Raw genomic sequence first — 26,491 nt, forward strand, 5'->3', positions numbered from 1 at the left:
GTTCAAAAGGAGCTCTGGTTCCAGTAACATTGACAACATCTGGGAACTTGTTAGAAACACAGAATCTCCCATCTTGCTTCAGATATCCTAAATTATAACCTGAATTTTAGCAACATCCCCCATTGCTGCACAAGCACACTCAAGTTTGAGAAGCATTGTATGTTGGTTCTATTCCAAGCTCTGCCAATCCAAGTCCAGGGGTTTAGGAGCTACCTGGATATCCTAATATATTCTGTAGCGTTCAGGGAAAACTCGATTCAATTTTTCTCTGTACCCTTATCTCATTTATATTGCAAATCCTATCCATGGTCCATTAAGATTATTTCTCCCTGACAAATAATTGGTCTGCAATAGATTCTCCTCTTTTGGTAAACTAGAAAAAAATACTCAAAGCTTTAAAATGATTTAGATTATACATCTATATCTATATCTATATCTATATCTATCAATCTATCAATCTATCTATCTATCTATCTATCTATCTATCTATCTATCTATCTAAAACATTTCCTAGGTTTCAAAAGGGCCCAGCTTGAGACTGAACACTATCTCAAAATACAACTTTTTTTCTTAATCTACATTCAATCAATTGCTGTAATCTCTCATAACAAAAATATTTCTATATGTGTGAATCGGGTCAAATTTGTTTTTAAGTTTCTTACTATAACTTAACTTTTGTGTATATCTCATCATCATGGTCCCTGAATTTGATCTTCTGATGTAAATGATATTCCCTGGTTGTATAAGAGGACTAATCAGTGTATACACTAAACCAGTGGTTCTCAAAATGTTTTTCTATGAGCAACAATATTAGTATCACCTGTGGACTTATGAAAATGCAAATTATCTCACCGCATCAAAGACCTGTTGAATGTGATCTTTTTTTTTTTGTCTGAGAATTGTGATCTGTGTTTTAACAATTTTGACTGATGCATGGTAAAGTTTGGAAATTATTAGTCTGTCTAAAATAATTACTAAAAGTTCATTTTCCTTTCTAGTGCTGGATTTAGATATGGGCATGATATACAGTAATAGTCAATGAGATATGAGAGAAATATGTCAGAGATTTGAACAATATTCTTGCTGTTATAACATAACAAGCACAAAGAAATAGACCTTTTTCATGGTTGGGTATCGATATATTACATACAGTTCCAAGACTGGCTATAACCATCTTAGCATCATGACACAGAATTACACGTTGAGGTTGGTTTAGTTAAAAGATTGTAAACATATAGGTTCATTATGATGTCACTGATCCAGAGAATAAACCAGCTCTGGCATGGTAGTTGTTCTGGGTTTTTTGTTATATAGAATTGACCTTATTAAATAAGCCAATTTATGTTGGATTTTCTGTAATCTGCAGTTAAAAATATCTCAACTTACACATCATGAGTCTCCTTGATAGTCAATAATAAAATAATAAATGCTATTTAAAAATCATTGATGCATAAAAATGTGTAAATGGAGTTTTCTATTCATACATATAATATTTGCTGTCAGTCAGTGTTAGGGGTCGGTAGGTTTTAATAGGCTGAACACCGCACAATTAAAAAGGTATATCAGAAGTTAAAAATAAAAACACAACATAAAGTGGATAAGATTAACCATCTATGAAAAACTTGTGAAGCATAAAAAGGCCATAAAGTAATTAAGAATTGTGATTGGATTAGATCAGAGTCCCTTATTTAATCTCATAAGGAACTTTGAAAATGCCTATAAAAAGGAAGGTAATTATTGGAGTGTAATTAATAAAAAAAATCTATAATGAAAACATGTCCAGTAGAGGGAAGTGTTCTAATGATAGATTTTTAAAATAATAAGAAATATTAGAGATAGATAGTAAGTACTTTTCAGATTTATTTAGCTTCTATATCTGATCAACACTACCATTAAAAATTTTTCAGGTTCTGCCATAGATGAGATTGAACAGCGGGTAAAACTGTCAGACTACCTTTGTTCTTTTTTCATGCACACATACTGCTTTATCATTCTAAGTTCAAAGTTTGCAGGTATCTTAGTTTTGAGATGATAGTGTTAAAAAAACAAATTGATGCATTTTGTTAACTGTGTATATATTCTCTACTTTAAAAATTAGTGTTTAGCAAGTAAATCAATGTTTTGGGAGTTTGGTTAGTGTGACTCACTTACCCAGATCCTAAATCATCTCATAGTTATAAAACAGCTTGTATGGTGCAAAGCTGAGAATCACATTTTGTGTAGTGACCCCACGGCCATAAATATTACATGGAGTATTTTTTTTCTTTTTTCCTTGCTAATCATTTTAACTTCCTGAGTCTAACTGCTCTGTAATTTCATTTCCAGTGGAGCGTCTCAGTACTTTATAAAAATGGTTTAATAGTTATAAACATAAACAGGAAATAATTACCTTTTGTAAGTAGGGTCATAATACCTCTTCAACTGCTTTTATGAATTCTTACAACACTTTTCAATACTTTATATTTTCCTTCTCTTCTTGCTACTTTAGCTATCAAGGGAGTGATAATATGAAATTTTTTTGCATATTTACTAGGCAATTTTTCTGGTTGGTGTTGGAAAAATATGCAAGGCAGTATGATGGTAACAAGTATCATGTTTTTCTTTCTTTCTTTTTCTTTTATTTTTTTAGACGGAGGCTTGTTCTGTCGCCAGGCTGGAGTGCAGTGGTGGGGTCTCAGCTCACTGCAACCTCTGCCTCCTGGGTTCAAGTGATTCTCCTGCCTCAGCCTCCCAAATAGCTGGGACTACAGGCGAAAGCCACCACACATAGCTAACTTTTGTATTTTTAGATGGAGTTTCACTGTGTTGGCCAGGATATTCTCCATCTCTTGACTTGTGATTCGCCCACCTCGGCCTTCCAAAGTGCTGGGATTATAGGTGTGAGCCACCACACCCGGTCACTTTTCAATTTATGTAAAAAACAATCTAACTCATTATTTTCCAAAAAGTGTTTGTATGTATAATACTGTTGCAGATATGAGAGATATTTGTTGTAGAGTCTGCCTTTTACTAAAAGTCTGAAAACTAAGATATCAGTAAACTCACACGGAAAGAGTTGCAGAGACATTGGATGAAAACTTCTCTTTGAATTCTTATAAATAAGTCTGAAAATTCTGTGCAAAATGTCAGCTGCCATTTCAGTGGTTTTCTTGACCCAGGATGGAAAGATAGGATATATTGCTTAGTATAGTTTCTTTCAACTACAGAGAAAAATGTGGTCTTCATGTGGGGAGAATGAACTCATTATTCTTTTCTTCATAAAATTAATTGCAGTGCACGTTTAAAAATAAAACTTAAGCCAGGTGCAGTGGCTGACACCTGTAATCCCAGCATTTTGTGAGGCCGAGGCAGGTGGATCACTTGAGGACAGGAGTTTGAGACCAGCCTGGCAAACATGGTGAAACCCTGTCTCTACTAAAAATACACAAATTAGCAGGGCATACTGGTGCATGTCTGTAATCCCAGCTACTAGGGAGGCTGAGGCACTGGAATTGTCTGAACTCAGGAGGCAGAGGTTGCAGTGAGCCCAGATCATGCCACGGCACTCGAGTCTGGGCGACAGTGCGAGACTCCATCTCAAAAAGAAAAACAAACAAATGAAAAAAGTTTGAAAAATCCTTAAAGCCTTAATGCCCATTATGACACTTTGTGACGGACTGTCACCATGTTGTGGGGGAGGAGGAGAGTTTTCTTTTTTTTGTTGTTGCTCTTTTTGCATAAAGTGATTTGGTTAAGCAGGAAAAAGAATGAGGAGGTTTTGACACCTCATCCCCTATTCTATTCGCCAAACTACATAATCCTCTTCTTCGCTCAGTTTGATTTTCCTTTATTGAATTTTGCTTTCTGTGATGTTCTCATTTCCCTTATTAGATTAAATCAAATTGTTCTAACCCATCCAACATTATCCCTTTGGGAGAGCAAAATTCTGTCTCCTGAGAGAAAAACGTAAAGAAAATCTACTTAGAGAAGATTACTCAGCTGCTGTTATTACCCGTTTCCAATTTCCTTTTTACTTTACAGAGTAAGTTTGACTCATTCCCCAATGGCAAAGTTTCCTCTCCTCTACTATGTAACAAGGATTTTATAATAGATGACGCCTAATGTGAAGTGCCGAAACTCAGGATTGATATGACATGTTATATATGATAGGTCAGAAAAACTCTTAGGTTATTGCTTGGGCTTGCGGCTACTGTCTTTTGAAATCACAAAACTGTCCCACTGAACCAAGAATTATTTAGGAAATTCTATTAGACCATTTAACTGACACACAGGTGATGCTCTTTTGGTGATTATGATGGAACTGCTGAAGATCTGTCACAACAAAGATGTGAGAGTATAGAAACTTTATCTGGATTGCTTTGGATTCAATTCCCTTTCTACACAGAGGGAAGAGAAAGCTTAAGACAGACAACCTCAGTGGAAATCAGGTTTCTGTCTTTACAAACTATTTAAACCTCAACATAGAGATTTGCATGGAATTTTTTAAACATTTTCGAATTTGCTCAAAAAACATTTATCTTTGTACTGTAGTCCAAACCTAGAAAAAAAAAGTGTATTCTGGTCCAAATTGTAATAAGTACATGAAGAACTTAATGAATTGTGGACATACACACTCCCGTTTCTCTGTGTGTGTGTGTGTCTGTGTGTGTTTTCTAACCCAGCATCTTAAATTCCCTTGAGGTCACCCTGTCAGCATCGGTTCTGTGGCCTGGATTTAGTTGAATCAATCCTAATTGCAATTCAGCACAGGTCTACTCCTCTGTGGAGATTGCAGATGAATGACAGTGCAGTGGCAGGAAAGATAAATATGCTGGCAAATAAGATCCTGGCTCTCGACAGAGGATGGAATAAATTACTTTACCAATGGAATGGAGGTAATATGTTGGAGAAAGAAAGTGAAATCGAAACCAGTTTAATACTCGGTTTGTTAAAGTTTAAAAAAAAGCATTTTAAGCTTAAGTAATATATGGATGGTGATTCTTTTTATTTAGAAAACATTCCATTGCTCTGTACTATAAGAAATAATGGCATACACGAATTTTGTTTATGCAGATGACAGCTTGGACAATTTTAATTCATGTGGCATTCTCTGGTATCTGAGAGACTGGTGGTAACTGTGGTGTAGCATATTGATTAGTAATTTGATAAATACACAAAATGGCACATTGAGCTTTAGGTGCTTCATGTGAAATGTATTTAAATGACCTTGGCTAATTAGAGTGCATAGCTGCAAGGCAGGACCATATGAACAAGAGCCAGTTTGTTGGTCTAGATATTTACGTAGGTTTATGACAGAGAATAGGAGAGACGTGAACACAACACTAAGACTTCTATCAAGGAAATAGAGTTAGAGTACATCATCAGGAGAAAAACTGTATTTTCCATTGTGAGAATTATTAACCTTATGCTATATAATTAGTTCAATGATTTTATATCTAAAATGCATTTTGCAGATTTTTAACTAGATCTTGGATTATATATAAACTTGCATTTTAGTATAATAATCAAGCAAATACCTTTAAAGCAATATTAAAATGATAATTATATATTATTCTTAAAGATTAATATACATTCTTCATTTTTATTTAGCCCAACATTTTCTAGCTGCGTGAAATGTAAAGTTCCAAAATAATATGCTATTCCTACAGAATATACATTTAAGGTTTATCATCACAGATCATGTTGGATATCCTTCAATTACATCTTGAAATACAAATTCTAATTAGATTTCACTGGTAAAGGTCAGATTTTCCCTATATTCTTATGAAAAAGATGTTTATCAGATAAGTGGAATACTCTAAGAATCCAAAGAAATAATACCTGGAAAATTTCTGAAGTCACTTTCCCTGTTTCACTTGGCTATACATTTCCACGACAACACTGGATAACAAATTAAAAATAAGATGTCATAGACAGGTGATTTGATTTCATCATCCCTTATGCGTATAATCTAGGCATTTCTTGGAAGTATACTGTTTTTGTTTTTTGTTTTTTGTTTTTTGTTTTTTGAGACGGGCTTTTACTCTTGTTGCTCAGGCTGGAGTGCAATGGTGTGATCTTGGCTCACGGCAGCCTCCGCCTCCCGGGTTCAAGAAATTCTCCTGCCTCAGCCTCTGGAGTAGCTGAGATTACAGGCACTGGCCACAACAGCTGACTAATTTTTTTTTTTTTTAATTTTTAGTAGAGATGGGGTTTCGCCATGTTGGTCAGGCTGGTCTCGAACTCCTGACCTCAGGTGATCTGCCCACCTCCGCCTCCCAAAGTGCTGGGATTACAGGCGTGAGCCACTGGCCACTGTGCTCTACCAAAAGTATACTGTTCTTATAAACATCCACAGAAGCTTCTGGAAGCAAAGTAAGAAGGGACTCCAGGATGAGATTTCTGTGTAAATATTCAAAATCTCTAAATTGAGTTTAGGCCCAAGTGAATTGTTCTTAACAGCATTATGTGCACCTCCAATTGTATTGGGTTTTTCAGAATGCGTATTGTTCTGAAGAAAGTCAAGCACAACTGTCTATCGTTACAATGTATGATTCATGTCTACTAGAAATCTGCAGGCATGCTTCGATTTGGAGTGAAATTTGCACCCTGAAAAGAGAAGATGTGAATGAGATCTTTCAATAACTTAGCTCTAAGTCAATATATTTTTGTTTTCAAATTTCAAATGGCAATTAACTTTCTTTACCCACTCTGAGCAGCTCTTAATGAATCTAGGTTATGTCAAATACAACTTTCTCTGACTCTCCAAAATAACACTTTTCCTCACGTAGTTGCTTAACAACTTCAGAGAGCTGCCAGAGACTATTTCAGTTTGGTTTTCATTGTAAGAGATATGATTTTGAAAGGATAGATTTCTAAAAAGAATTTTCAAAAGCCTTAAGGAAAAATCTTCTTGAAGACTGATAATCTCTTTTTTTCCAACCTACTTACTTTAATTATTGAATATTTTGAAACTAGAGAAAACTTAAAATGTTAACAAAACCTAAATCTTTGGTAATACATGATAAGCTTATGAATAGTGATCGTAAACTATTATTGTTACTTTCAATACTATACACATACAAGCACATACATACACATATATATATATGATGATGAAAGTAAAAAACTTGAGAAATTTATTAAATAATTGAGAAATGAGTTACATGAAGAAATTAGACTCAGGAGTTCTATGAAGGTGAAGGTAACTTAGAATCTATCTTGAACAAAATACATATCATGATGATAGCCTCTACTTTGTCAGTGTATAAAAAGTACTCAATAGTGTACTTTAATCTGACCTAAGTCTGTTCTGTCCAAATTAAGCAGAATATCTTTTCAGAATTCTTGACTAAACAAAATCATCTATTTAGGTTTTTAATTACATCATTGAACACATTACTAGGCAACCTGAAGACTCAATGAATGAGTTTAATAGATTGTGGTTCACCATATGCATTAGCATCAACTGGGGTGGTTGTGATAAATGCAGATTCCTGCCTTAATCCAGGATTTTGACTCAGGGTTAAGGAGAAGGGGACCCGCATCTCTATTTTAAAGGGCTCTCAAATGGATCTGAGGTACTTTCAAATTTGAAATCTACACAATAAATGCTTACTGTCTGAGAGATTTCACTTTAGAAGATAGGGTATAGACTAGATTATCTGTATTGATTCCTTCCAGCATTATCATTCTTGAGAAATCAAGACGCAAGTATTACTTAAAGTCATAAACCTGAGAAGGAATTGTTAACAATTTTTCTAAAGCAGTTGAAGAAGTTAAGCTAAGAAACAGTTATGAAATTTACTCCAGTAACAAGTTCTCATCTTAATTCACTTGAATAGACAAAAAAAACTCCCTTTAATTTTGAGATGAGGAAAAATGGTTAACTATGAAATTAGGTACAACAATATAGTTCCCACTTTACAAGTTGCTATCATAGAGAAGTGGACTTTAGAGAAGGTGTGCGAAATAGAAATGTCTTGAATAAAAAGATTCTGAAACATAATTTGCTCATATTGAAATTACTAAGAAAAATCCATTAACATACCTTGTCTTGTCCTTACTATGAAGAACATCATTCCGGTGGTAGCTATGACATAAGCAGAAGCTGGAAACATGAATTTTAAAATGGCTAACTTCTGCCAGGTTTACTCCTTTATTTGCTCTTAGATATGAACATACACAAAGTGATAGAGCGGAAAGAGACAGAGTATTTTTTTTAAATGTTGTCTTTTTTCTCTGATCATTTCTCTCTTCTCCTCTTAGGGACGTTATTTATTTCCATAGCTTCAGTCACCACCTTTGTGCAGATACTCACCAATCTGCATCTACAACTTTCTTCCTTTCTGAGAGATGATACCACATCCCTGAGGATAATTAGGTGTTTCTACTTGCTTTACTTTCTATTATTTCAAATTCAGTACTTTAAATCAAGACTCATGATCTTCTCCCTCTCAGCTGACACTCATTTTGGCTTGCCTATGTTAAAAAAGAAAACTTTATACAAAATAAATTTAAGAGTTCATTTGAGCAAAGAAAAATTCATAAATCAGGCAGCACTTGGAATCAGAAAAGGGTCAGAGAGCTCCTCTCAGCAAAGTACATATATACTTTCATTTTGTTGGTGGTGTTTCCCTTCAGTGTAAATTTTCTAGAAGTGGAATTACTGTTTCAAAGATTAATATATACATAGTTTGATTGGATATTATCAAAATTTCCTCCATAAGTGTTGCATCAGTTTGCATTTTCATCACAATATATGAAGGTATCCATTTCTCCAAAGCCTCACCAATATTTTGTGTTGTTATACTTAATTTTTGCTAATGTAATAGGTGAAAGTTAGCAACAATGTAATTTTTGTTTATATTTCTTTTATTATGATTAAAATTGAGCATAATTTCATGGATTGAAGTGTCATTTTTTTATATGTTTTGTGAATTGTCTGTTCATGTCATTTGCACATTCTAGTTTTCTTTTAGATATTTCCCTCAATTTTTAAGAGATTTTCATACATTAGGAATAGCTATGCTTTATTTATTATATATATCATCTCTCCTTTTTTTAGTTGTTTTGGCTTTGTCTGTGTTTTTTTCTTGCTTTATAAATTTTAAAAATGTTTAAATAAATTTGTCATTTTTTTTGTATCTGGAATTTTAATTGTAAATAGAAAGGTATTCTCCATGTCCAGGTTAAAGAGGAATGTGCCTATATTGTTTTTTTCCAGTTATATGGTATAATTTTTTTCTTTACATTTAGAATTCTAATTTACATGTTGATGTAAATCAAGGATCTAATTTTATCTTTTTAAAATAGTTTTAATATTTTATTTATTTTTATCTTTTAATCTATTAGAATAATTTCCTAAAATGTCACCTTTATAACAATAATTTAATATGCCACATTTAATGCATTAAAGTTTTATATGTTCTTGTATCTGTCTCTGGCCTTACATTCTCTTTTACTTACCTGTATATTCATGAGTTTGTACCATGTGATTTTAGTTATAGAGACTTTCTAATGTTTTAATATGTGGTAAAGTTAGTCCCCATTCATGACCGTATGAAATAGACAATTTTTATATGTGAAAATATTTTCATATTACAAGACATACCAACTGAGGAAATGTCTGAAACATATATGACCGAGGGTAAAATATGTTAGAGCATCTGAGGGACAAAATACAAAGTTCATAAACAAAAAATAAAAATATTCATTAAAGAAATAAAAACACTCAACATGACTTGATTATATTAAAATTATAAAGTGATATGCAATTTTCATCAGTTACATTGGAAAAGATTAGAAAATGATATTTCTGAGTTTATCAAATGTTCAAGGTATATGCCACTTTTAAATATTCTTAGTGCACTTGGAACCAACCCAAATGCCCATCAGTGATAGACTGGATAAAGAAAATGTGGCACATATACACTATGGAATACTATGCAGCCATAAAAAAGAATGAGTTCATGTCCTTTGCAGGGACATGGATGAAGCTGGAAACCATCATCCTCAGCAAACTAACACAGGAACAGAAAACCAAACACCACATGTTCTCACTCATAAGTGAGAGTTGAACAATGAGAACACATGGACACAGGGAGGGAAACACCACATACTGGGGCCTGTCGGTGGGTGGGGGTCAAGGGGAGGGATAACATTAGGACAAATATCTATTGCATGTTGGGCTTAAAACCTAGATGATGAGTTGATGGGTGGAGCAAACCACCATGGCACATGTATGCCTATGTAACAAACCTGCACCTTCTGCATTTGTATCCCAGAACATAAAGTAAGTAAATAAATAAATAAATATTCATAGTACAAGAGTAAATTGACAAAACCTACTTGGAAAATAATTTGTCAGAATGTATTAAAAGTCTTAATACATTGAAGAATTCACACCTTTCTTCGATGACTTAATCAGAGATATTCGCAAATTAAGTACAACAATGTTTTGCATTACTGCTTGTAACAGCAAAAATTGGCAACAATTTATATGTTTAGAAAGGAATTGAATAAGTTAAACTACTTTCAAATGCTAAAATGCTAGGTTACATGGAAACAATTATATTTTAGAAGATTTTATTGGCCTAAAAATGCATTCACAATGTAACCTTCAAAATTTCTATTACAATTTTAATTCCTATTTAGGAAATTCTTCAAACAATTGGAAAAGCAGAAAAATAATATAAAAGTTGATTGTATTATTGAATGTAAAGTTTGATCACAATTTTTTATAAAGGAGCTTGCATATCTAATAATAAGAAATATGTATGTACACATGGACACATTTATATGTACATGCATACACATGTACATATCTGTGTGTGTGCATGTATGTGTGTTTATATGTAAGTCACCCTGGCCTCCTGTCTTTCCCTCACTCCCCATTGTAGTCTGTTTGAGTTCCTATAGGCTTGCTTCTTCCTCACTGTTCAACATTTTCACAATTATCACCAACCGACATTACCTTACTCTCTCATTTCAACTCCTGCAATATTAGTCTTAATGGCTTTTCATGCTTCTGCAGGGAGTGGAGAAAAAAAATTGTTCTTTTTCTTGGGAGGCTGAGTCAAGCAGATCATGAGGTCAAGAGATTGAGACCATCCTGGCTAACACGGTGAAACCTCTTCTCGACTGAAAAAAAAAGAAAATACAAAAAATTAGCCAGACGTGGTGGCAGGCACCTGTAGTCCCAGCTACTGGGGAGGCTGAGGCAGGAGAATGGCATGAACCCGGGAGGTGGAGCTTGCAGTGGGCCGCGATGGCGCCACTACACTGCAGCCTGGACGACAGAGCGAGACTCCATCTCAAAAAAAAAAAAAAAAAAAAAAAAGAGAAAAAATTATTCTTTGTCCTACTATCATCATAGGCTATCTTAATGGGGCCCTGTAAATTGGACTGACAAAAGACTAATTAAAAAAAAGCAAAAGCAAAAATTTATGATATGCATATTGCCTTTACAAGACATGGGAGCATTTAGAGATAAGTAACTTAAAGAGTTAGTTAGCACAAGGGCTTATATAGCATTTTACCAAACCAAACAAAACAAAACAAAACAAAACAAAACAATTTTTAGAGAAGTAACAAAACAAAGAGAAAGAACTTTTAGGCTTTTTTTTTTAGGACAATAAATTGTAGGAAGGCAAATATCTAGGAATTTAACGGTAGACAAAGTCTAGTTGGTAAATTATTTTGAGTTAGATAAGTGCCAAATGTTATCTCTGGTGATTATTTTTTGTCTTTCCTAATAGGGAGGAAAACATTTCAAACTTGTATGCAACTTTTTGGCAAATGGAGGAGGGTAGAGAGCTTTTCTTATTTTTGCTTTTTCTCAATTACTTCAGCTCAAAGGGGCATATTTTGGAGTGGCACAGTCTGCTACCATACACATGCTTCTCCTTATGATCAAATTTCTAAACAATAAAAATAATGACTAGATCATATCATACTCCTGCTTCAAACTTCCCATAAGCTTTTAAATAATATATATATATACACACACACACACACACACATTTTTTTGTCTTTACACATTGCTACATGATTGCCTTCTTCCAACATCTTCTTTGACCTCATCTCAAGCCTCTCTCCCTTGATCATATCTATATGCCTACAGGCTTTCTCTTGCTCTTTTGAGCCCAACAGACGTACACTGATGTCAGACAATGAAAGGCCTTAGGACGTTTCCATGATTTTACTATTTCTTGTTATTTAGGTCTCAGCTCAGCTGATGATTCTTCAAAACATTTTAATTCATTTTCTTTTCTAAAGTACTCATCCCTTCCCCCAGAGTCATTCTCTGGTTGTATCTATATCTAGCAATATCTATAGATACATATATATACACATACACACAGATATATATATATCAATAGATATAAATATAGATGTAGATAAATCTATATGTAGATGTCACTTGTTTGTTTTTTGAGATGGGGTCTCCCTGTTTTGCCCAGGCTGGCCTTGAATGCTTGAGCTTAAGTGATCTTACTGTCTCGGCCTCCCAAGAAGGTGGGACCACAGGTGCATGGCCTCATGTCTGGCTTGGCGGTATATATTTGAAGCACTTATCATTGATGAAACTGTGCTATTGTTATTGTCATCATCTGTAAATCCAAACTTAAATGTTTAGGCTTCAAGAAAGAGGGACATCAGTGGCTAGAACAGCATTTGACATGTAGTAGGCATATGAAGGCAGAGTTCATCAAGCATGTTTCAAAAGAAGAATGAATATTGTGAGGTATGAGTTAAAACTCTTGAGATTTCTTTCTTCTATGGAAAGTGTCTCTGGGTTTCTTAATCTTGGGAAAGGCAAAAGCTGCAAGCATTCCCCTTGAGGGCGAGAATAAAACAAGGATGTCCGCTCTCACCACTCTTATTCAAAATAGTACTGGAAGTCCTAGCCAGAGCAATCAGGCAAGAGAAAGAAAGAAAAGGCACCCAAATAGGAAGAGAGGAAGTCAAGTTATCTTTCTTTATAGACAATATGATTTTATACCTAAAAAATCCTATAGTCTCCTCCCAAAACCTCTTAGATGTGACAGACAACTTCAGCAAGGTTTTACGACATGAAGTCAATGTATAAAAATCAATAACATTTCTATACACATATAAGATCCACATTGACAGCCAATTCAGGAATACACTCCTGTTCATAGTAGCCACACACACAAAATACCTAGGAATACAGCTAACCAGGGAGGTGAAAGATTGCTACATTTCTACAACAAGAATTACAAAACACTGCTAAATAAATCAGATATGAAACCAAGAAAAACCATTCCACATTCATGGATAGAAAGAATGAGTATTGTAAAAATGGCCATACTACCCAAAGTAATTTAAATATTCAATGCTACTCCTATCAAAACTACCAATGACCTTTTTCACAGAATTGGAGAAAACTAGTCTGCAATTCATATGCAACAACAACAACAACAAAACCCAAATAACTAAAACAATCCTAAGCAAAAACAACAAAACCTGAGGTATCACACTACCCAACTTCAAACTATAAGGCCACAGTAAAAAAAAACCAGCGTGATACTGGTCCAAAAACAGACACATAGACCAAGGGAACAGGCTAGGTGAACCAGAAATAAAGCTGCACACCTACAACCATCTGATGTTCAACAAGGTTGACAAAAACAAGAGATGGGGAGAGGATTCCCTATTCAATATATGGTGCTAGGGTAACTGGCTAGTCATGCAGAATATTGAAGCTGGACCCCTTCATTTTACCACGTGCAAGTATCAACTCAGGTTAGATTAAAGACTTAATTATAAGACTTAAAATTATAAAAACTCTGAAAGAAAACCTAAGAAATCCCTTTCTGGATATAGGTCCTGATAAAGATTGCATGATGAAGACTCAAAAAGCAATTGTAACATAAATAAAAATTGACAAATGGGACCTAATTAAACTAAAGAGCTTCTGCACTGCAAAGGAAACTATTAACAGAGTAAATAGACAACCCATGGAATGTGAGATAAATATTTGCAAACTATGCACCAGACAACAGTCTAATATTCAAAATCTATAAGGAACTTAACAGGCAAAACCTAAACAACTTCATTAAAAATGGGCAAAGGACATGAATAGACACTTTTCAAAAAGAAGGCATATATGCAGCCAACAAGCATATGAAAAAATGCACAATATCATTAATCATTAGAGAAATCTGAATCAAAACCATGAGATGCCATCTTCCACCAGTCAGAACGGCTATAATTCAAAGAATAAAGATGCCAGCAAGGTTGCAGAGAAAAGATAACACTTATACACTGTTGGTGGGAATATAAACTAGTTCAACCACTGTGGAAAGCAGTTCGAAGGTATCTCAAAGACTTTTAAACAGAATTATCAATTGACACAGATATCCCATTATTGGGTATATACCCAAAGGAATATAAATCATTCTACTGTAAAGCAACTTGCATGAGTACATTCATCGCAGCACCATTCACAATAGCGAACCATGCAACCAACCTAAATGCCTATCAAAAATGCAGTACATATATACCATGGAATACTACACAGCCATAAAAAGAGTAAAAGTATGTCTTTTGCAGCAACATGGATGAAGCTGGAGGCCATTATCAATGCAAGAACAGAAAACCAAATACTGCATGTTCTCACTTATAAATGGGAGGGCTAAACATTGAGTACACATGGACACAAAGAAGAGAATAGAGACTGGAGCCTACTTGAGAGTGGAGGCTGGGAGGATGGTAAGGATAAAAGAAACTACCTACCAGCTACTATGCTTATTACCTAGGTGATGAAATAATCTGTACTCCAAGCCTCTGTGACACAGTTTACTCATGTAACAAAACTACAAATGTACCTCTTGAACCTAAAATAAAAGTTGGAAAGAAAAAAAGTTAGCAGGTTTTCTTATGCCTTCTAAACTCATGTTGGTTAGAGTTCACTTTATCCAGGGTGAATTTCTTGGCTCATATGGCAAAATTAAAACATTCTCCAGCTTATGATAAGGATGAATAATTTTTAAATGCCCTATTAAGAAAGTCTTTTTCAACTGTAGGTACTTCAGAACACATAAGAAATATCAAATGTGAACAGTTTAATGTTCTTATTCAAATACAAGGGTCCATTGTATCCATTAATAATACACATTTGTATAGCAATATGTTACGCCAGGCATTCTTCTAATAACTTTACAGATGTTAACACATTTGTCCCCCAACGATACTGTAATAAATTGTTCTTCCGTTTTACAAATGCAAACTTGATATACAAAGAAGTTCAGTAAGTTGCCCTAGGATAAAACTAGTAAGTATAGATGGCTCCAGAATCTGCTTAACCCCTACATATGTTGCCTACCCATTCTTAAACAATAGACTAAAATAAAATAAAATGTGGTTAGATAATGGGACAGAATAATGAACACAACAAGGCAGAAGCTAAAGTTTGAGGTAGTGAATAGCAGTCCAACAACATACAAATAAACTTGGGAAATCCTTCAAGAATACAGAAAAGTGGAGAAAAATAGTGAAAAGGATAGAGTGGAGAAAGTAGACATGGATAACATACATGAAGATAAAATCCTAAGAATTAGCTATTATATAATAAGCAAAATGAAAATACAGAACATCAATTTTATATAAAGTTACATTAATAAAAATAATAGCATTTAACTGTATTTCAAATCTAACAAAGACCAGGTAGATTCTGAACAAGTTTCACTGTTACAAGATGATCAAAAGAATTAGAATAACACATACACACACACACACAATCAAAAGTGAAGACTTTTTAAAAAGTTTAAATTCAAAAAAGGTTACTTTAAGGAAGAGAAAACACAGACAGAACTTTTTAAATAGATGACAAAGACATAGCACTGTATTCACGCTTTTAGTGAAAAATGACTGTGATCTAAGAAGTTTTTTCTATGCCGCTCAGTTACCATTCTGATGTCACATGTTTAAAAAGGCCCCAGAGACATTTGTGTTGTGATTACTGATTGTCAATCAAAAAATAACTCAAGAATGAAGGTAGCAAAGATGTAAAAAAACTGACAATACATATTGAAATTAAAGATTATAACTACTCAATTAATACTATTAAGCTCTAATTAAAAATAAATGGATAAGCATAAGTAATAACTGTAAACTTGTAACATTTAACATGAAGAAATTTAAAAATAAAAAATGCTTGGTTCAAATATGTTTAAGAGTATTCCTATTTTTGGCTTGGTAAATATCAGTTAGAAAACTGACAATATTTCTTTCTGCGAGATGGAGTCGTGCTTTGTTGCCCAGGCTGGAGTGCAGTGGAGCAATCTCGGCTTACTGCAACCCCCACCTCCTGGGTTCAATTGATTCTCCTGCCCAGGCTTCCCAAGTAGCTGGGACAACAGGCATGCGTCACCATGTCCAGCTAAGTTTATGTGTGTGTGTGTGTGTGTGTGTGTATGTTTAGTAGAGACAGGGTTTCACTATATGTTGGCCAGGCTGGCCCCAAACTCCTGAACTCAGGAGATCCAACCACGTCAGCCTCCCAAAATGCTGTGATTATAGGCGTGAGCCACCGTACCTGGTCTGTTTTTTAGTTTTTATCAAATTTATGACAAAAACTATTTTCTTTACACCATTCTATAGTTGTACCTTTTACCCTGTCTACTGTGAAAAATGGATTTTGTCCACAGATGTTTGTATATAGTTTAGCATGCTATAATTAACAAGATGTCCAGCAATATAACCTGGAAAATAATCATTTCTTTTTCATGTTACGAGTAACTTAGGGATAGTGATTCTAGAGTTGTATTAGGGATTTAATGGCAGCAGGACTTGAGATAAAACACATGGTTTTTAAAAGTATTTCAGAACTTGACCCCAACTCTGCATGTGTGGTTTTGGGTAGATTACTTAATCTCTACAAACTTCAGTTTCCTTGTTTATATCATTTGGATGGTAACAGTATTCTCTTAAGGTTTTTGTAAAGATTAATGAAAAAACATCTAGCAAATAGTAAACAAGCAGCAAACAATATTTCTATTATTAGTAGTAGCAATATTATTAGATAAATATATTGCTCAACTACAGATTGCTAATTAGTGAGTAATGTAGCAATTACCAAACAAGGAAACAAATTTTAAGTCATTGATTTAAATTCTAGAACAATTAAAAGTTTCAGCTTAATTTCAAATATATATTATTAGAAGTATTTAAATAAACTAAATTGTGTTGGTATGGAGTAATAAAAATCAGAGTGAACTTTATATTCTTACTCTGTAATTAAATTATAAATGGAGGAAGAAACATTTCTATTAATTATCAGATAAGGTTAATTAAATAAAAGATAATAAAATTTCCCTGTCAATTTCATTAAATAAGCTTAAATAGTGAAGAGAAGTAATAGAGAGAAGTCTGAACCAGTTAGGTAAAGTACCTGACTTGGCTGATTGGGGTTGCTGTTGTCAACTATACTTTCTCTTACAGTTATTTGATAGAAGTTTCTCATGTCACCATTTTAAGTCCTTTAATAGCTCAGGATTTGGGTAAATAAAAATTGGTCCTTTGAGGCAGAGTCTTGTTGCTTTTAAAAGATTCACTGTACCATCTTTCTTAGTTATATGATTCTGACTTTATTCTGGGAGCAATGTGCTCAGTTAAATGACAATTTTCCAACCTCTCTTGTAAATCAAGGTGGAAAGTAAAATACAAGTAGAAATTGTTGGGTGGACTCTAAGAAAAACTTTATTAAAAGAGACGCCACACAGTTAACATATAAACTATTTTGACATCCTTTCTTCCCACCTATTATCAAAATTCAGATAAGATTTCTGGAGTTCAGCAGTCATATAAGACTATAATGCTGCATTGATATGCAAGAACTTTTTTGGACAAAGAGTAGAGCACAAAGGTAATGAGAGGCTGTGCCCCTGAATATCCATGTGGTCACTATGCCAACCCTGAGTTGCCGGCCTCATGTCTAGAAGAAAGAAAGTGAAACATTTATGTTGTGTAAGCCTTCTCTTTCAAATGTTTAACAGATCTGAGGTGCAGAACTCAAAGAGAAGCTGGCCAGTGCTCTTTTATCTCTTCTAAAATGAATCATGTCTTCACAGCAGTAGCAATGTGTACACCTCATCTCTTTCTCCTTCTATTCGCTGCCAGTTTCTTTCTCTTCTTCAAATTTTAAATTTTAATATCTTCACCTCAGTAGTTACAATATATATTCCATGGTGCCGTGAGACTAAAATGAGATAATTATATGTAAAAATACTTGTAACTATAAAGTTCACTTGAAGAATTTGACACTATAAGAATTGAGGGTGATGGAGTCAAGATGAATGTGGGGAGGTTAAGTGTTCTCAGTCAAATCATCTTGTTATATTCCTCCTTCATGCTAAAACAATACCTACGTGTTTAAAAACTAACCCAGGGTTCCAGTTCAAGATGACTGACTAGACACACCTAGTGGGTGCCTCTTCCTTAGAGAGGAATCAAAATAGGGAATACATATTCACGCTTCGAGTAGATTGTCTAAGAGAGAACACTGCAATTCATCAGATAATGGGAATCATGAAAGGCAAAGGAGAGTGAAGCCAGGTAGCCTGCTGAGCTGGGATCAGTGTGGAGCTGGGAGAAGCTACCTGACATAGGGAACAGGTGAGTGAGAGACTTCTGGGACTCCACACTCCTGCCGTGGACTTTTACAATCCTAACTACAGTAGAGTCCTTAGATATCCCTGGGCTTCCAGACTAACAAGGAACTGCCTCGGATTGTGCTGAATCATTGCTTGAACTCGTGTGGAATTCCACAGGTTTTTGAACCCTGAGCAGCCACAGGCTGATGCTATTCTTATCTCCCAGTCCCTGGAAGCCTGTGTCCTGTCCTTGTATTGCCACCGTTGCTGCCACCACTACACCAGGGAGGAAGCAGGGGAGCTGGGCACTTTTGCACATTCCAAAGATGGATGCTGCTGCCCTTACTGCAGAATGGAGGAGCAAGCAGACTGTGTGTCCTGTGGCTGCCTGTTTCTGTTGAGGGAGGGCTGTCATTCCTGGTGAGAAGGCAGCGCCAGTCGCCTTGCTCTGAATTAGCATTTCAGCTGTGGCCTGGCACTATTCTGAGAGCCAAGCACCCAGAGGGCTGCATTCTGCCCTGGGGCCAACCAAGGAGGGAGTTGGGAAACCAGGCACCTTCACATGCTCCAAGGATGGTATCACCACCTGTGCTGTGGGATGGAGTCATGAGCAGGCTGCATACTCTGCAGCTACATGCCTTTGTTGCTCCTGTTGAGAGGGTCCCACCCTCCCTGGTGGCAGGCCCTCAGCACAGCTGCTCTGCTCCCACCCCAGTGTTCTGCTGGAGGCCTGGAGAACATCCCATTCCTTCCTATCACAGCCAGCAACTAATCCTGGGGAACTGAGGACAAGTTCATGAGTCCAGTCTTAATCCAGTCCCAACAGGACTCATGTACACCATCCAGGGTGCTATCTAGGGGCCAGGGTATTGGGACATTGCCTAGCCCAATCCACCACTGCTGACACCTGATTAATACCCAGAGGGTCTGAAGTTAAGCCAACCCAACCAGCCAATACAACCACAGCTGGCACCCACCCCCACACACTGAAAGTTGCAGCCCCTCCCCAACTTTACACTAATAGCAGTGTTCCAGCATTGGAGAACAGGCATGTCATAAAGCTGTATGTATTGGATTGAGAGATGAGGCTCCTCCTGATAGCCACTTCTACAGAAAACCAAGGGACAGGCATTTTCTGTGTCTGTCAGCTACACTGTTGCCTGGAGATAACTGAGAATGTCTGACTGAATTGAAAGCCATGAGTCCTGCAATAAGGGTGTAACAGGGAAATGGATAATGTTCCTGCCTAGGATGTGGAGATGATGCAGCTACTTACCCCCATGTGAATACTTTGGTGCATTTCACCAGGAGATCCCCCTGCCACCTCCACTAGGGCTGATGTCTGTGCTCAACTTTGAGGAATTCATGGGCAAGCTTGGTAGGTCAGCTCCACAGAACTTTATCCCCCATACTTCCAGGCTGAACAGTGAACTCAGGGCATTAGATGTTGCACAAACCAGCTCATCACATTAAACAGAGAGCACCTCCCAGTGGACAAAGATCAAGTACATACCCATACATTTCTGCCATAGAAAGCTCTAAAAAATTTCAGCTACTGGCCTGGAGGTTGAACTGCACAACCTAATACAAAACTTGGTGACACAAGTGCACATTACTGGTGAATGAGATAAGCTTGTTGAGACCTACACAACCTCAGTTCCACAGCAGGCAGTGAACCTGCTCATATGCACAGTATATCACTATTGCAACCAGAGTTTGAGAGAGTCACCGCACAGACACTATCTATAAACAAGCAACTCATACAGAGCTTTGGCCCCCTAAAAGCACCTAGAATTGAAGGCAAATGACCATACACAACATGCAGTACAGAGTACCATCAAAATAAGAGTAAATTAAAAACTAAGAAGTGACGGTTTTTCCAGATGAGAAGGAACTAGCAGAAGAACTCAGGCAATATGAAAAAAGAGCTCAATGAGATCTAAGAGAAAGTTGAAAACTAAACAAAGAAGTAAGAAAAAACAACTCAGGATCTAAAGAATTTACTAAATAGATGCACATTTTTAAAACACCGAACAGACTACTTGAAATAAAAAAAATTCTTGAAGGAGTTACAAAATGCAGTTGAAATATTTAACAATAGAACAGATTAAGCAGAAGGAAAATATCAGAGCTGGAAGACAGATCTTTTGAATTAACCTCATCAGACAAAAATTAAGAAAAAAAATCCTCAAAAATATCAGCAAACCAATCCCAATCCAATAGTTCATAAAAAAGACAATACATCACAATCAAGTGGGTTTATTTCGGGAATAAAGGACGTTTAAACATATTAAAATAAATGTGGCTCATTACATAAACAAAATTAAAAACAAAAACCATATGGTCATTACAATAAATGCAGAAAAAGCATTTGATAAAACTCAATATCCTTTGATGATAGAAAAAAAAGAAACCCTCAATAAGCTAGGCATAGAAAGAACATACCTCACAACAATAAAGAGCACACACAACAAACCTGTAGCCAACATTATACTGAACAGAAAAAAGATTGAAAGCATTTTTCCTAATAACTGGTAAAAGACAAGAATGCCCACTTTAACCACTCCTATGCAACATAGTATTGAAAGACCTTGCCAGAGCAATGAGGCAAGAAAAAATAATCAAAAGCATCCAAATTGGAAAAGAGGGAGTCAAATTTTCTCTTTGCTGATGATATGATCTTATACCTAGAAAATCCTGAAGACACCTCTAAAAGCTTCCTATATTTAATAAATGACTTTAGTAAAATTTCAGGATACCAAATTAAAATGAAGTCATAAGTAGTATTTCTATACACTAGTAATAGTCAAAGTGAGAACCAAATCAAAAACTCAATTTTATTTGCAATAGCTACAAAAATAATAAAATACCTTGGAATACATTTTTCCTAGGAAGAGAATGGCCTTTACAAGGAGAACTAAAAAATACCAAAACAGGAATTAAAGAAATTATAGATCTCACAAACAAATGAAGAACATTCCCTGCTAATGGACTGATAGAATAATCATTGTTAAAATGATCATACTAGCCAAAGCAATCTATAGATTCAATGCAATTTCTATAAAATTACCAATGCCATTCTTCACAGAATTAGAATAAACAACCCAGAAAAGATCCTAAACAGCCAAAGCAATCCTCAGGAAAATGATAATACTATAGCCAAGTAGTACTACTTGGCTACCAGGCTATAGTAACCATAACAGCATTGTGCTGGTATGAAAATAGGCACATAGATCAATGAAGCAGAATAGAGAACTTAGAAAGAAAGCCACATACTTATAACCAACTGATCTTTGATAACCTCAACAAAAATATACAATAAGAAAAGGATACCCTATTCAATAAATGGTGCTGGGGAAGTTGGATAGCCATATGCAAAAGAATGAAACTGGACCCGTATCTCTCACCACACACACAAATTAACACAAGCTGGATTGAATACTTAAATGTGAGATGTGAATCTATAAAAAGTACTAGAAGAAAACCTAAGAAAAACTCTTTTGTACATTGGCCTTGACAAAAATGTTATGACTACCTCAAAAAGAAATGCAACAAAGCAAAAATAGTCAACTGGGACTTAATTAAACTAAGCAGCTTATGCACAGCAGGAGAAACTCTACAGGGAGTAAACAGACAACTTACAGAATGGGAGAAAAGATTTGCTAGTTACGCATCCTACCCTACAGAGGACTAGTATTCAGAACCTACAAGAAACTCAACCAGAAAAAAAATACCCCATTAAAAAGTGGGCAAAAGACATGTACAGATATTTCTCAAAAGAAGACATACAAGTGTCCAACAAACATAAAAAAATCACCATCACTAATCATCAGAGAAACGCAAATTAAAGCCACAGTAAGATAATATCTTAAGCCAGTCAGAATGGCTACTACTAAAAATTCAGAAAATGACAGATGTTGGCAAAGCTGAAGTGAAAAGGGAATTATTTTACACTGATTCTTGGTGAGAACGTAAATTAGTACAACCTCTATGAAAACAGTATAGAGATTTCTCAAAGAACTAAAAATAGAAGTACCATTCTATTCTGCAATGCCACCACTGGATATTTACCCAAAGAAAAACAAGTGATTATATACAAAGACAAAGCACTCATATTTATAACAGCACTTTTCATAATAGCAAAGTTATAAAATCAAGCTAATTGTCCTCAACAGATGATTACATTTAAAAATGTGGTATTTAGATACCATGGAGTACTACTCAGCCTTTAAAATAATAAAATCATGTCTTTTGCAGCAATGTGCAGAGTGAGCATTATTCTACATGAAATTACTCAGAAACAGAAACCCCAAAACTACACATTTTCATCCATAAATGATACATGAACCCTGGGTACACATGGACCTACAGAGAATAATAGACATTGCAGACTCTAAAAGATGGAAGGGTGAGAGTGGGGTGAGGAATAAAATACTATTTGTTAGGTGTTATTTACACTATTGGGGTGATGAGTACACTAAAAGCCCAGGCTTCACCATTAGGCAATATATCTGTGAAACACAACTGCACTTGTATCCCCTACATCTATAAAAATTTTAAAAAGGGGAGAAAACCCTAACCCATTCATGCATTATTAAAATTTAAAATATAAGCCTAAAAGAATGAGGTAGGAATGAGAGGGAATGGGAAGAAATATATTTGAATGCCTTGTAAAGAATAGTTACCTAAAGAATAGTAGATTCATTTACATATATCTTTCTAATCCTTACAAAACCCCTGAAGGTTATGTGTCCTTACATTTATGCTAAGAATATTAGGATACTAAGTTTCAAATATGTAAGTTAACTTGCCTTTGGTAGTATATCCAGGATCCAAAACCAAAGTCCTTTTCTCCACTACATCATTTCTAATGTTGGATCAAATTTGGATATAATTATATAACTAATTGTATGTACTAACATTTGTATGTTCTTGATAACTATACATTATTTGGTTATATTAAATTCTTCAAAATAAAAAATTCTCTCAAATACATTATCTGTCTAGTGCCTATTTCAATAAATGTAATCTGTAAAATAGTGGCTAATGATTATTCTATCAGTCCATTAGCAGGGAATGTTTTTCATTTGTTTGTGAGATCTATAATTTCTTTAATTCGTGTTTTAGTGTTTTGAAGTTCTCCTTGTAAAGGCCATTCTCTTCCTAGGAAAATAGTGGCTGGTAAATAATATAAACATATTTATCAGAATATGTCATGCCAGCTAATTTTTTATTTGAGCTTTCTTTTAATCAGAAAAGAAAAAAGGATAAATCAAGTTAGACTATTGTACAATACAAAAAGTATGACTACTGACATGGTTTGGCTCTGTGTCCCCACCCAAATCTCATCTTTAATTGTAATCCCTGTGTGTCTAGGGAGAGACCTGCTGGGAGGTGGTTGGATCACGGGGGCGGTTTCCCCCATGCTGTTCTTGTGATAATGAGTGAATTCTCATGAGAACTGATGGTTTCAAAGTGTGGCACTTCCTTGCTCTCTCTCTCTCTTGCCTGTTGCCATATAAGATGTGGTTTTCTTCCTCTTCACCTTCCACCATGATTGTAAGTTTCCTGAGGTCTTCCCATCCATGTGAAACTGTGAGTCAATTAAACCTCTTTTCTTTACAAATTACCCAGTCTCAGGTAATATCTTCACAGCAGTATCAGAACGGGCTAATATAGCTACTATGTGTAGTGACTTCTATTTACTTTCTGATATTCCACTCTGTAGCTATAGAACTGCACACAGAAATAGAGCTTCCTGAATAAGTTAAAATTAACCAGTCATCATACTATCATCATGAGGACCCAAGAAGAAGATTTTCTGTTGAGAAAGTTGTGGTCCATATACAGCGTTTCATGAAGGAGAACTAAGTAAATTATTTGGCTCATAAAATGACTAGGAGACAATGCTTTAAAAATATTGAGTAATAACACATATAGTATTTTATAATATGCAGGTGCTCTTACATATAATAATTTCATTTAATTATCACCTGAAATTTATATTCTATTTGTAGAGGTGAAGCAATCCGAATCAGAAAATTTAGAAACTTTTTAAAGGTCAAGTAGATAGTAAATGACCATTATACCACTTGAATCCAAGTCTTTTGGCCAGACTAGATCCTGAACAGTAAGTAATATGGCAGAACCTCCAGATGTACTGATACTGTGCAAACATATTTTGCTGTAAAATATTTTATTTATATTGATTACTCTTAGAAAATTATTCCAAGACTATTAGTTTACATATCAATTCATTGATTCTTTTGTTGAATATTTATTGAGTGCTTACTATATGCCAAGCATTTATACAAACATTAAGAATATAGCAGTGAATACATGAGATCAAAATTCCTGCCTCAAAGAACATACATTTTAATGCAGAGGAGACAGTAAAACAAACAAACAAACAAACAAACAAGGAAATGAGTCCTATTTTTGTATAACATAGAATTTAAAGCCATATTGGATCAACCATTGCAAAATATATAATTGCTTGTCTTTAGTTTCCTAATCTGTAAAACTGGAAATAAAGTCAAAATCATCTCCTTATTTTGCAGAAGAAATAAATTCAGAATTCTTGGAAGATTGAGTAAAGTAATAGAAGCAAAGTTCTAGAAGAATTATTTGCTCACAATATGCCTTTTATAAATGTCAGTTATTATTTATGGGGATGGAGAAGACTTTTTCCTTTTGTTTTCTTTTTCTTTTGATGCTTCAGTCATTCATTCTACACATAAATGAATGTCTAGACAGTTTCCTAGAATATGGTTTCTTCATTCTACTATAACAAAAATATAATGGGCAGTTAGACAGGTAAACAGCATGAACTAGTGTCACAATAAAGGTAATCCACAGGACTATAAAGATATGACACAGAAACTCCTAATTGCCCAGGGAGCTTGTATTAGATTCCTAACACACCGTAATGAAGTATAGTCATGCTCCACTTAATGATGTTTCAGTCAATAATAGACATGACAGTGATCCCATAGATTAAAATGGAGCTGACAAATTTCTATTACCTGATAACTTGTGTTACAGTTGCCTTTAATATTCAGTTCAAGAACATGCTGCACAGGTTTGTATCCTAGGGGCAGTAGGCTCTACTGCACAGCTTAGGTGTGTAGTAGTCTATACTGTTTTGGTTTGTGTAAGTGCTGTACACTGTGGTGCTCACACAATGACGAAATTGTCTAACAGGGCATTTCTCAGAATGTATCTCTATGATTAAGTGATGCATGACTGTAGCACAAATTAGGTGGCTTAAACAACAAAAATTTATTGTCTCACAGTCCTGGAGGTTTGAAGTCTAAAATTAAGGTGTGGGAAGAACTCACACCAGGTTTCTCTTCTAGCCCACAGGGAAATTCTTTCCTGCCTCTTCCTAGCTTCTGGTTATTCACTGACAATTTTTGTGTTCATTGGCTTGTAGATGCATCACTTTAAGCTCTGCATTTGTCACCACATGACGTTTTCCCCATGTGCAACTCTCCTCACTTGGTTGTCTCCTTATAACACCAGCTATATTTGATTAGAAGCTCACCCTATTTCAGTATGACCTCATCTTAATTACATCTGCAAAGACCCTATTTTGAAATAAGGTCACAGTTGCAAGGTACTAAGGGTTTAGATTTCAATGTATCATTTATGTTTTTGAGAAGGGAAGGCACAATTTAACTTGTAACAGAATTTAAGAAGTATTTCTGGGATATGGTATTTAAGTTGATAAATAAAAGTGAAATAATTTTAAACTTTCTCTTTCATATTAAATAATTAGTATATCTGTACTGTTTATTACTAATTATTTTATTCTGTGGATTTTATGATAATTGCCACATTGGGATGATATGGGGTTTAAAGTACAAATGTGTTTGGTTCTTTTTAATAAA

Source organism: Papio anubis, chromosome 7, assembly GCF_008728515.1.
Source record: "Papio anubis isolate 15944 chromosome 7, Panubis1.0, whole genome shotgun sequence".
NCBI lineage: Eukaryota > Metazoa > Chordata > Mammalia > Primates > Cercopithecidae > Papio > Papio anubis.